This window comes from Herpailurus yagouaroundi, unplaced genomic scaffold, assembly GCF_014898765.1.
Source record: "Herpailurus yagouaroundi ecotype Mexico unplaced genomic scaffold, PumYag 250, whole genome shotgun sequence".
In the NCBI taxonomy this organism is placed as follows: domain Eukaryota; kingdom Metazoa; phylum Chordata; class Mammalia; order Carnivora; family Felidae; genus Herpailurus; species Herpailurus yagouaroundi.
In genome coordinates, this window is record NW_024412467.1 from 4,518,219 (window position 1) to 4,531,155 (window position 12,937).

Here is a 12,937-nt window from a genome sequence, read left to right on the forward strand (position 1 = left end):
GCTGAGGAGGTCAGGAAAGATTTTTGGAAGGAAGTGAGCGTAAAATTGGTTAAGGTGGCCTTTCCTAAAGTAGAGAGGATGTGGGAGAGGCTCCAGAGAAAGAAACAGCCGGAACAAATTGTTGCGCGAACCCAGTTCATACTAAGTATACTTAGTATAACACCCAAACCAGGGCAAAGGGTACTGGGAATGGGGAGGTAAAGCCCAAATGGTCGGGAGAAGGTGCTGAATACCAAGCTAAGAGTAGGTATATGATCCCGTGAGAAGCTAAGAAATGGTAAGTGTTAGAAACTCAGACTGACGAGACTGTTGACAGAGAAAAATGGCGGGAGGGAGATGAGTTAAGCAGTTGTTTCTGTGATACCCAAATAAAGAACTGAATTAAGAGAATGATAATAAAAATGGAATATGGTTTAAAAGGTAATCTAGAAGCACCACAAAGAGAAAGATCCAGGTTATTCTTGGCACTTAATTCGGTAAGTTGCTCCAAAAAGTGGCAGAAGCAGACTGAAGCTCAGCTTCTAAATCTCTTGAGGTTAGGAACACCATCGTGCTTACAGTGGAAGAAGAGGAGTTTGCTTCCAGATGCATTAATGTTTATGTGTTCAGAGAAATACCCAGGTGGGAATATACAAAAGTAGATAGGTGTTGTGCAGGTAGATTAACATCAGAGTTAAATTTGGATCTTTGGAAGTCATTACCTTGAAAGTGATGACGAAAATCTGAGAAAGTGTGCGAGATCTCTGTCACTGAGTAGGTATGAGGTGAGAAAAGAGAGTCACAGAACCTCTATGGGGAGGTGGGACAGAGTGAGGGAAGAAAGCTTTGAAAGAGGCAAAGGAGAAGCCTGAGTGCTTAGGTGAACAACTAGGATTTTGTGGTTTTACACAACTACATGAAGAGGTCTTAAACAAGAATATCATGATCTTAAACAATCATGCCTCTATTATTCAAACGCAAAGGGAAAACAAAGAAAAGACTTTAACAAGACGATTGCATTTGTTGGCTGGGTTATTGTTGCTCAGCCAGGACTTAGATATGACCAGATATCAAGGAAATGGAAGCAGCTAATGTAGTAAGGTCACTGAAGACATTTTTTCGTGTAAGGAAAGCGAGACATAGTATAGATGGCAGCTTTGGGGCAGAATGCATCTCAAAACTTAAACGTCTAGAAGACGCTGGTGATACAAGAAAAAAGAAACATTTTTAAAGTAATTCATAAAGAGAAGGAAGGTGGCATGATTGAAAGAAGAAACCAATCGCAATTTCCTGAAATGGAGAAAGGATATCTAGAAAAGATGGCACAGATAAGGGGATGTTTAAGTGAGGAAGAAAGTATAGCATAAATGGGACTTGATTTCACGTTATGCCCCGAGAAGGTTCCAGTCTTGGTGTCTGCTTTCCTTTTTAGAAGGCTTACAGAGCCCTCTGTTTATTTAGTATTTGTCTTTCTTTACATCTTTCTTCCATACTTTCCGTATAATCATATTGATTTATTTGCTTATTTGACTTGTTGATTTATTCTCTGCCTTCTTTTGGTGTTCCCACCTAACTAGTGAAACATAATATTAAAATATATGGCTGTAGCGGAAGAGAAGATGGCGGCAGAGAAGGAGGATGCCAGTGTGTTCGTCCCATGAACACAACTGGATTACGATCAAATCATCCTAAATAACCCAGAAATCCACCTGGAGGCTGTCAGAACAAACACCACAACCAAAGGGAGAGAAGAAGCCACATTGAAGAAGGAATTTAAATAAAAACTTAAGAATATATATATTAAAAATATATATTTATATAGTTTTTGTTTGTAGGGTCCCATATATTTTGTGATTTCTGTTCACGGTTCCTAACTTTTCCCCTCATGGTTTCAATTACAAATAATATTTCAATCATCTCTGTTCTACCCCACGTACAAGTCAGATAAATCATAAAGTTATTTCAATAAGTAAAGGATTTTAAGCGTCAAGAGCTTTAATTCTTTCATCCCATATTTAAAAAGTGACTAATGCTTTTAAGTATTTGTAGTATTATATTGAGAATTGCTCAAAACACAAGGAATAACAAAAGATTGGACTTCATATAAAGCTCTATTTTATTAATAGTGAAGTGAGTTACAACTTAGCTAAATTTACATTGGATTTAAGGAAAAGTGCATGTGCCAATTATAAAGGGGCCTGAGGCTGATTTGTGCACTGAGTACAATTTAGAAAATGGTGGAACACTAAATAAATACTTAGGGAGATTTTAAATTTTAGGTGCATCGTATTTATTTTTATATCTTGTAAAAAATCATTAGCTGTGGTCAAAATAGGACGCCTATAACTGCCAGGTTGATTTGTAGGCTGTGGGCTGTTGACATGACTCCAAACTTGTGAACAAAGGCTGAAAAAAAAACAGTTAATTATTCAGACATTTACAAATGCCTCGATGTTTGGAGCCATGTAAAAAACATGTGTGTATTCAAGTTTTATTCAAATATTTTATTCAAATATCGAGTTTCTGCAGCTCCTGGAATTGTCTTTCAATCCTCTGTGCTTCAAAAATACAGTCAATTACCAGGTAACCTCCATCCCATTTTCCACATAGACACACTACACATCTGCCCCTATGTTTTACTCCCATCACCCCCAGTCTAACATTTGGTGAGTGGTAATTATGTGCCAAGAACTGCGAAGGTGTCTGCATATATTATCTCTAGTCCTCACAACCGTGCTGCAAATTAGAATGTTTTCCTCATTCTAAACATGAAGCAAATGAGGTTCATAAAGATTTAATAAGTTACTGACGAAGCTCCAAGTCAACATAGATTTGCGTGATTCACGGTCCATAGTCTCCACCGCTATGCCAACCTACCTCTCTCCCATCACACCAGGTATAAACTCCTCTTTGATTAGAACTGGATTAATTCGACAGCTCCCTAAACGGATGGATCTCCCTGCCTCAGATTTCACCATTGGTTGGCCTGCTATCACACTCAATCCTTTAAAACACTCCTTATAACAACTTTCCATGATCCCTCTGACACAAGAAACGGAGGCTTCACAAAATAGCTTATTCAGTAAAGCAAGATTAGAATGGTGAGAAAAAGTTTTCTCTTGTGAAATTTACAGCATTTGATTGCATAATACCTATGCATTGAAAGTTGTAGTGATGCTCTTAGTGATTCAGCGTGTGGCCAACATATACAAATGCCCCATGTGTACTTCAGTGGTATTTTATATTCTTTATGGGGAGCGGGTGTTGTGAGTTTCACATACCTACTGGATTAACCTATAAATCAAGCCTTCCAGTTTGGTTGTCTTATTTTATACACTTCCTTTGGTTTCACTTCTCTTGCCAAATTCCTGGTTTGCTGATGCTGCTATTGTTTTTTTAAATTTATCTCTGCCTGCCCTCATCACTTGGTCCCCATTCCAAAAGCAGGTTTTAGAATAGTGGGTTGCAGTCCCTCCTTGCAGTAGATGAAAGACATTACAGCACCTGGTATCCAATCGGCTGCTGCCCTATTTTAGTTGCTGGATGCCTACGCCTGCTCCATTTTGTATAGCCAATGACAGTCATTTGGTGGTAGTTTATTTCAGCTTTTTACTTAAATTCAGGGTCGGGATAAGGTGCTCTTTGAGATCCAGCGCCCCTGTTAGGTCCTGGCTTCCTACCTTTGAGCTAAGTTCTGGAACTTCTTCTGAGCACTTCCAAGGCTCCACATGAGCTCACGTTCTCAGGACCACTGCCTCCTTCTGGTCCAGCAGACTGTTCACCTCAACTCCTCATACTCTCTTACTTCTAGTTCACTTCTGCTCCATGAAGACACTATCACGTTCACTAAGCCTTGAGCCCATTTACTTTTTTCCTTTCGTATTTTATCTACCCTTGATAGCAGCTTGGAGCCAAAGAGCTGTGTGATGATGCCTACCATCCGACCAGAAGTTGGAACATCACATGAACAATATCATTCTATTTCCGACGTGTATTAACTGTAATGTGCATTGCAATGTATCTGTGAGACAGTGTCAATAATTGAAAGAGCCTCCTCTTATGGGGGACTGGAGAGGAAGCAGAATTCTCGTGGAAGAAGAAAGACATGTACCTTTAAGCCAGAGCACAGATGTGACCATCAGAAATCCGGACAGACTGCCCCTCTGTACCTTTCTGTGGCTTCTCGGATGGAAAGTCCCTGCTAAGCTGGACAAAGTTAGGTTGGAATTCATGTCTAACACAGCTCCTTCTCTTCCAGAGCAGAGAGAAGTAAGGACTAAGAGTGAGTCTCAGAGGCCTTCCAGAAGGCTACAAATGCTAAGTCTCCCCCGAGCTCTACAATTTTATGAGCCTGTCATTAAAGAATAAAATCCAGGTGGTGAGCACAGTGTCTCCATCCCTCCCAGGACTAGATTTGATAGCACGGGGAAAAGAATGTGCTCTTGAAGATGTTAAAACTCAAAATACTGTCAGAAATAAGCACAATGTGTGAAGATCACAATCGATTTTATGAAACCTAGAACTGCTGTCAGGACAAGGAGAATGGGTGAAAGCATGTCCAAGTTGATAGCAATGAATACATCAAGTCAATAGATTGAGATATAGATGGGTCCCTTTCAGATTTCCAGTCTGCGTTTCGGTCACACAATGCCATGATTATCTAATTAACGTACGCTTTCAAAAGTGAAATGATGGTCATTAATCTTGGAAATACTTAGATATGTTTCCCAAAAGCTTACCATCAATTTAAATACAGGCGCACGTTTGAAAAGAATTCTATACTTAACACATATTTCCTCGATATTCAATGAACATAGAACAAATAAACTCTTAAGCAAGACAAGTAAAAGATATTTTGTACAATTAACTTTTTTACGTGGATTGGAAAAAAAATGGTCTCGTAAATGGGATTTTGGAAAGAAACGATGAGGGAAAATGTCTGTAAGGAAAGCAGCCAAAGGAAATAAACTCGTAGTGAAAATTTTATGTGTGTGTATAACTTTCTATTTTCTGGCATGAAAAAAAAAAGTAATGGATAAGAGAAAATCTTCCCCATTCCCCAAAGCACATTTTAGGAAAGAACTGTGTAGATTTGCTCATCCTTAGATAAAATGCCCATGGAACTTCCAAGTTATTTTAAGCATAATTTTCATTTTAATAATTAATATGTTAATTATTAATAGATTTTAGCTAATTCTGTATAGAGCACACTTAGATCTTCATCTTGATGTTCATGCAAGACATTCAATTTCTGTTTTACTAGAAGAACCCTGTAACTACCTTTTCTCTGGAGAGTAATTTTATTTAATTAAAAAAATACCGACAGTTGCCTGCCTCGTACTCTCTCTCCAATGGAGCTAGTCTTCCTGACCTGGGTGTTTCCTCTATTTCAGTCTTCCAGTGCATGCTCTTTCCCTTTCGTTTAAAACTTTTCTCCTTGGGGACACGTGGCTTAAGGCCATTCCGAAACTTGTGCAGGATGCATTACAGTTTGGGCGGATGAGGCAAATTACAAACTCATGATTCTGTTGTCCTTTGTAAGATAGTAGCGTTCCTAATTTCAAATACCTACCTAGCTCTGTCCATCCGCACAGAATTGCCATTATTTACGAGAGAGAATGACTTATATCCAGTCAGCAAACCAAAACACAACCTGTCTTCCTGCCGTATTTATCATCTATTGCTTTTAATATAATTCCCTCAAGCATCCTTTCTGCTTAATTCTATTGATTCTTCTATCTGGGCAAATGCCATAACTTTTAAGATAGTACCGTATGCCTCCCTAAACAAGGCCTGCAAGGTTCGATCCCGAGTATTTCACATCCAAATGGTGGCCAGTCCTCAGTGATCACGCTACCTGCTGTCCGGTGGGTGATTTTGTGACCTGCACCCCCGCCTCTAAATGCAGAGGCATCAAGGCTGACTGATGAGCAGCGTGATGTCTCAAAGACGGACACCTCAAAGATGATGAAATCTGATGATTTATTTCCATAAGGGCACGTGGTAGGCACAAGAATGGCTCTCAATGATGTCCACGTTCTCAACTCTGAAACCTGTGGATATGGTAGGTCCCAAGGCAAAGAGGAAGCAATCTTACAGTGGAATGCAACCTGCCAACCAGGTGATCTTGCAATGGGAAAATTATCCTGGATTAACCAGGTGGGCCCAATGCCATCACAAGCTCCTTAAATATGAACGTGGAAAGGGGGTCACAAGCCAAGGAGAGTGGGCAGCCTCTAGAAGCCAGAAAAGCAAGCAAGTGCATTATCGTGTAGAGCCTCCAGAAAGGTCTGTCAACACCTGGATCTGAACCCATGGAGACTCATTTCAGATTTCCGGACTATAGAAATATAAGATAATAAATTTGTGTTGTTTTCGCCCACTAAACTTGTGGTCATTTATTAGAGCAGTGACAGGTAACGAATGCAGGGCATTTTAAAATAAATCCATTTCCAAATGGAAACCCGCTGCTGTGTAAACGTTAAACCTGCCTTAATAGTGTTACTTGGAGGAATACGTCCATTTTTCTTTTCATTAAAAATGAATTTTAACAGACTTTCAAAAAGATGTTTGTCAGGTAGAAGAATCCAAAGACATCTTGCCCTAAAAGAACCCGTGTGTCACAGACAATATCTGGCACATAGTAGCTTCCAAATAGGTGAGATTTGAATGAAAGAATGAAGGAATGGACAGACGCACTAGTGTTAGCTACTTTAACTTGGTTCTTCTAGACTGTATCATTAACGCATCAACGGGCACTATTCATTCAACGTTAAATATTTAGTGAGCAAATACTTGGTGTTAGGCTTTGTTCTGGGAATGAAAACAATATATGGTCAGAAAGGCAGATATCCCTGTGATTGGAATATTCTCTGGAAAAGGAGGCTGAAATTGAGCTGGCCACTGGAGCGTAACTGTAGGAAATACAGAGCAAGGGGAGAGGCCTCCTTCAGGAAAACACCTTCAGCAAGTGACCAATCTTGGGTGTGTGTAACATTTAATCTGTGGGTGATTTGGGGGGGTCGGGGTCAGGAATACTGGTCTCAAGGGCAGTGTGGAATAGAAAACCAAGGCAACAGAAAGATTATTCACAGGGTGGGGGCCGTGCATGTTCACCACTTGTATCCCCAGTGTCTGCACCAAGTAAGTGCACCAAAAATACAGGTAAATAATAAATGAATAAACCAAAAGAATGAGAAATAAAAAGTGGCTATGAGACATTTTAGAGAAAGTCTGAAATACCAAGCGAGGGAACTAGGAATATTATAAAGGTAAAAAGTAAGATATCAATGAAGATTGTAAGTAAGAGATGACATGTTAATATCAGAGTTGTGGAAAAGATGAACCCAGTAATGACATGCAGATTTTACGAGGACAGAGAGAAATGATTTAGAGCTTCATTACTTTGTGCATACACTATTGTTATTATTGCTTCTATTGCCTTTCGATATATGTAAAGAAAAGACAGATGTATAAAAAGATGCTATAGCAGACCAATCAAACGTATGTTCATCTTCCACTGGTCACAATCTCTCACTAAAAAGTCCACCAAGGGCACCTGGGTGGCTCAGTGGGTTAAGCCTCCCAACTCTTGATTTCAGCTTAGGTCAGGATCTCACGGTTCATGAGACTGAGCCTTGCATCGGGCTCTCTGCCGACAGCATGGAGCCTGCTTGGGATTCTCTCACACCCCCCCCGCCCATCCCCCATTCTCTCTCTCTCTCTCTCTCTATCAAAATAAATAAACAAAAACATTAAAAAGAATGTCTTCCAGGTCTCTACAAGCCCCTGCCAAAATCTTACTCTTCCTTCCCTCAAACGCGTCCAGTTTCACACTGCCATCTGCCTCGGGACTCTCAGGATCTTAATCCCTACTTATGTCAGTCATACGCTGGCCCAGAACTTCCAGAACATTCCTCATCACCCAATGCTCACTGCTTTATGGCTTTTTACCTACATCTTCTGACTCCATCTCCTGCTCCTTCCTAAACATTGAAAATTTTCCATTGTGCCCTCCGGAACCGGGGACACTTCACCAGCAAAACCCCCTACTGTCCCTGCCACTCTCCTGAATGTCATCCTTTTGCCCTACCCAAAACCCAACCCTTCAAACCATTCCCATAAGTCAAATCTTATCCTTAAGAATCCACTGAAATTCTAAACAACCCATAACCTGGATTTTGTGCCTTCTACTTTCTGACCACCATCTCACATCTTTTGGTGAGATCCCAACCACAACATGCTTTGATTCCCCAAGGCCTTCAGTACGTTAATCCTGCAAACTACGTTCTTCCCCATTTGTTGCATCTGGACTTCCACTAACTCAGCCCAGAATTATGAAGATTATCATAGATGTTTCGTTCTCTCACATCTCGTATACAGTTAGAAAATTCAACATACCCAGAATCAAAGTAAACCCAGAATCCTACTCCCCAGTAGCTCTAACATACTAGCTTGAGACATCATCCTCATATCCTCACCAGAGTAGGTTGATAGCCTCCAACCTACATCTCTGCCTCGATAAATGCTGCTTGCTGCTGACACAGAAGCCATGGGGCTTACTTTCAAATGGCAATCAGAACAAGTTACTCCTTTGCCGAGAACCCTCCAATGGATTTCTATTTGAGTCCAAATATAGCCAAAGTCATTGCAGGGGTCACCAAGGTCTTACAAGATTTGATCCCTTGCTGCTAATCTGACCTCATCTCCCAACTGTCTCTTCCTTGCTCTATCCATTTTGGTCACATGGCATCCTTGCTGTTCCTAAAACATGACAAATGTATTTCTGCATCCAGACCTTGGCGGTTGCGGTTCCCTCTGACTGGAACACTCTTCTTCCAGAAACATACATGGTTTATTTTCTCACTGTTTTTCAGGTGCAAACTGCTTTTAGAAATGACGGAGGGGGGTGCCTGGGTGGCTCAGTCTGTTAAGCGTCCGACTTCAGCTCATCATCTTCAGGTCATGATCTCACAGTTTATGAGTTCGAGCCCCACGTTGGGCTCTGTGCTGACAGCTCAGAGCCTGGAGCCTGCTTCAGATTCTGTGTCTCCCTCTCTCTCAGCTCCTCCCTTTCTCACACTCTGTCTCTCTCCCAAAAATAAACATTAAAAATTTTTTAAAAAATGACAGATGGACAGATGGATGGATGGATGGATGGATGGATGGATACAAATGGATAGATAATTGTTTGATGTTTTTGTTTATCTTTATTATGACATGAGTTCCATGAAGGTGAGAATTTTGCCTATTGGTTCACTGCTGTTTTCCCAGAACCTAGAGCAAAGCTTGGCACAAAGTGGGCTTTAATAAGTATTTGTTAAATAAGTGAATGTTGTTTAAAGGGATATGTAGGTGAGGGAGAAGATAACGCAATAAAGGTTCACAGAAACTAAGAGGATCAAAATAATTACGGATAGACTGATCATATTCTCAAAAGATCAAAGTCATAATAAAGCTCAAAAAATAATCTGGTTGTTTATGGAACCACGGCTCATAACAATCCCTCCCCTCAAAATTTCTTCTTATGCCTTGCCATTCGTACTATCTGACGTTACCATCCATTTGCCCTTTTCAGAAGATAACAAGATTCCAATTACATCCAAGGCTACTTCCTGGAGTATGATTTAGAAAATTGCTTTTTTTCTTCCAAATGAAAAACAGAGTGCTCAGACACTAGAAGAAAATTTTAGGCCCTGCTGTTTCAGTGAAGGTTTTAGAGACCCAGTCATCTGGAGTAAGCCAAAGTGAAGGATACATTCTTGTACCTTGAAGCTCCCACTGTGAAGAAGAAAGCATCCCACCCAGTAGATCTCTTTAGATTCTGGAAAAATCCGATTCCACAGTTGGGAACACTGCTCCAACTCACTGAGGATTGTGAAGGTTGCCAGCTGTGACTGTCAGAAAGGGACTCTTCAGGGACCCCGGGGTGGCTCGGTCACTTAAGTGTCCAACTTCGGCTCAGGTCACGATCTCACGGTTTATGAGTTCGAGCCCCGTGTGGGGCTCTGTGCTGACAGCTCAGAGCCTGGAGCCTGCTTCAGATTCTGTGTCTCCCTCTCTCTCTGAGCCTCCCCTGTTTGCACTCTGTCTCTCTTTCAAAAATAAATAAACATTAAAAATTAAAGAAAAGAAAAGAAAAGAAAAGAAAAGAAAAGAAAAGAAAAGAAAAGAACTCTTCAGGAGGACCAGCATGAAGTGCACACAACCATGACATCTGGTTTTATATCCTGATCACCCTATGTGATCAGAAGTATCTGCAAGGGAAGCCCCTCTATGGAGTTTACGGCAAGTCACAATAGGAAGATCGCAATGTCGCACCCTCGGGGTGCTGTGCTAGTGCAAGGCCCTGCCGTGTGCAGCGGTGGGAACTGCTGTTTCCCCCACCTGGTCTTCCAAGTTTCTTAAGTAAAAGAAGCCAAGCAGAAGACTGAAGGAGCTCTTTGCAGGTGGGATAAAACTATTATACAAAGAGAGCGCGTGGAGATGGCACCCCCTTGCCCTTTGATGACAGAAGCTGCCAGAGTGTTGAGTCCTAGTGGTTCACAGCTGATGTCTCAACTGTTCTCAAAGACAGCTTCCTTATCCAACCCGAGGACAGCCTGTGGCCAGTGACTGGTGGGAGGTAGGGTATACAGGTGAGGTCTCTTGCCTCAGTTCAGAACACAGCTGAAGTCAAGGCCAAGCCTCAGAGCTTCCCTTATAAGGGATCAGCGGAGTTTCTGTTGTGATTGTGTCACAACTCCACTTCTTTCCCTGCCCAATGCCGCTTCCTTAATTACCCCACGATTGGTGTTTTCGAGAACACTCCTCTGTCAATCTCCTGCAAATCCTGTCTTTTTTTTTTTTTTATTCTTCTTTTTTGGCTAAGAAACTGGACCTGAAATATGTATGTGTGTGGGTGTGGGCGGGAGTGTGAATCCACGTAAACCTTTGTGAAATCATTCAGAGCGGCACCAGTAGGGACAAAAAAGTAAATAATGTTCTATAAAATCAGGTTTGAGTAGTGGAAATGACGCGAGGGTAAATTTCTTTTTACGACCTGATTTTTTTCTCAACTCACACTAGCCATGGAAAAAATAAGATTTCTAGAAACGGCAAAGCTCTTTAACAATTTTAAAGCTTTTAACAATTTTACATCTCAGGCGTGCTTACAGAATTAATTTTTGTCCTAAACGGGACAAAAATCGACTTCTACTTCTTTGAAAACATGGCATTTTTCAACTGTCCAGGTCTTTTTCACTTAAAATGAGTCATGTAGATTTAGTCCAAGAATATATCGACTGCCTCCAGTGTGAGATTTTTCATGCATTGGACTTTTATGAAGGACTTTCTGTCTTTGTCAGAAAGACATTTTTAAAACACTATTAAAGTGCAAGACAATCCATATCTAGACTTTTAACATAAGGCCCTGAAATTTTAGAAATATCTAAAAAAGGTATACAATTTGGCTCTAACACTGATTCAATTTTATTTTCAACTCAGCTGGGGCTCTTTAGAACAGCAGGGTGCTCAGCTGGACTTGGAATTCTCAGGTTACTTCTTTTCAGGTCATTGTCCTGTGCTTCAACCTTTTTATTGAGCACCAAACATGCTCCAGTGAATTCTACTGACTTAGGTTTAGTACTTTCTTCAGAGCATTTGTGAGACATTCATTCCTTCCCACTCACGGTTTATAAGATTGCACAACAAGAACTCTTATGTGGATCCTGAGAAACTTAACAGAAACCTATGGGGGAGGGGAAGAAAAAAAAGCGTTAGAGTGGAAGAGAGCCAAAGCATAAGAGACTCTTAAAAACTGAGAACAAACTGAGGGTTGATGGGGGGTGGGAGGGAGGGGAGGGTGGGTGATGGGTATTGAGGAGGGCACCTTTTGGGATGAGCACTGGGTGTTGTATGGAAACCAATTTGACAATAAACTTCATATATTGAAAAAAAAAATACTTCACGACAAGAATCTGTTGTCATCATTAGTGTAAGTTCAACAGTCTAAGTGACCTCACTTTCTGTCTAAATCTTAAATTTCACGGTTTATTCAGGCTAAAAGTAGGATTCAGTTAAAGGGCTAATTAGGATCATAACGGATTTGTCTTCCAACTCTCTCTTTGGGGGGGAAGAGATATGAAAGTAAGCTCCTCTAGAAAATTAACAGAGCAAGTAAGGTTTGGCGGGGGGGAAGTCCTTTCAAGGTCATCTGTTTTAGAGATTTCCTTCTTTGGTTTCAGAGCTGAAGCTGAGTCGTGAAATGGGGACTCACTGGATCCATACTGGGATTTACCAAACCATCAGAGGATCACTGCCTCATCCATAAGAAGATAAAAGGGAACGTCACGCCTTGTTACCCAGACAGATCAAATTTTCGTCCTTATCCGGCCTCTTAGAACAGAAAGTAACACAAGAATTCCAGAGTTGGTATTGCTCAGCCCGAGGTAGAAGGAAAGATTCCTGTGATCAATGAGACGATGAGGAGGTCAAAATTTTCCAAACAGGAAAGCTCAGATTTTTTTGTAATTCATGGTAATTAGCCTAGACTTCAGAAGGGGTAGAGATAAACATCTTGACCCTGAAACTATACATACGGTGAACGTGCTAAATTTGCAGGCCAGAGGATTAAAACTGTGGATTCCTAAAGGAATTGGCTAGACAAAACTTCAGCAAGGACTTACTATTTGAAACCAGACAACCACGTTATTTGCTGCCAAAAAGACAAAGGTCAAATATTCAGTGATGATGTAGGCTTCGCTCTGCCTCTGATTCAATGGTGCCACTGAGATGTAATCTTTGAGTTTAGTCTTCTACACGGTACGTTCGAGGGCTGGGTTTGCCCAAGCGGAGTGTTCTCGATTTAGTGAGGGCATTTAGACATTTAAAAATAAAGAGAAATAGGAATAAAATTTGAAAAAGAAAGAAAGAAAGAAAGAAAGAAAGAAAGAAAGAAAGAAAGAAAGAAAGAAAGAAA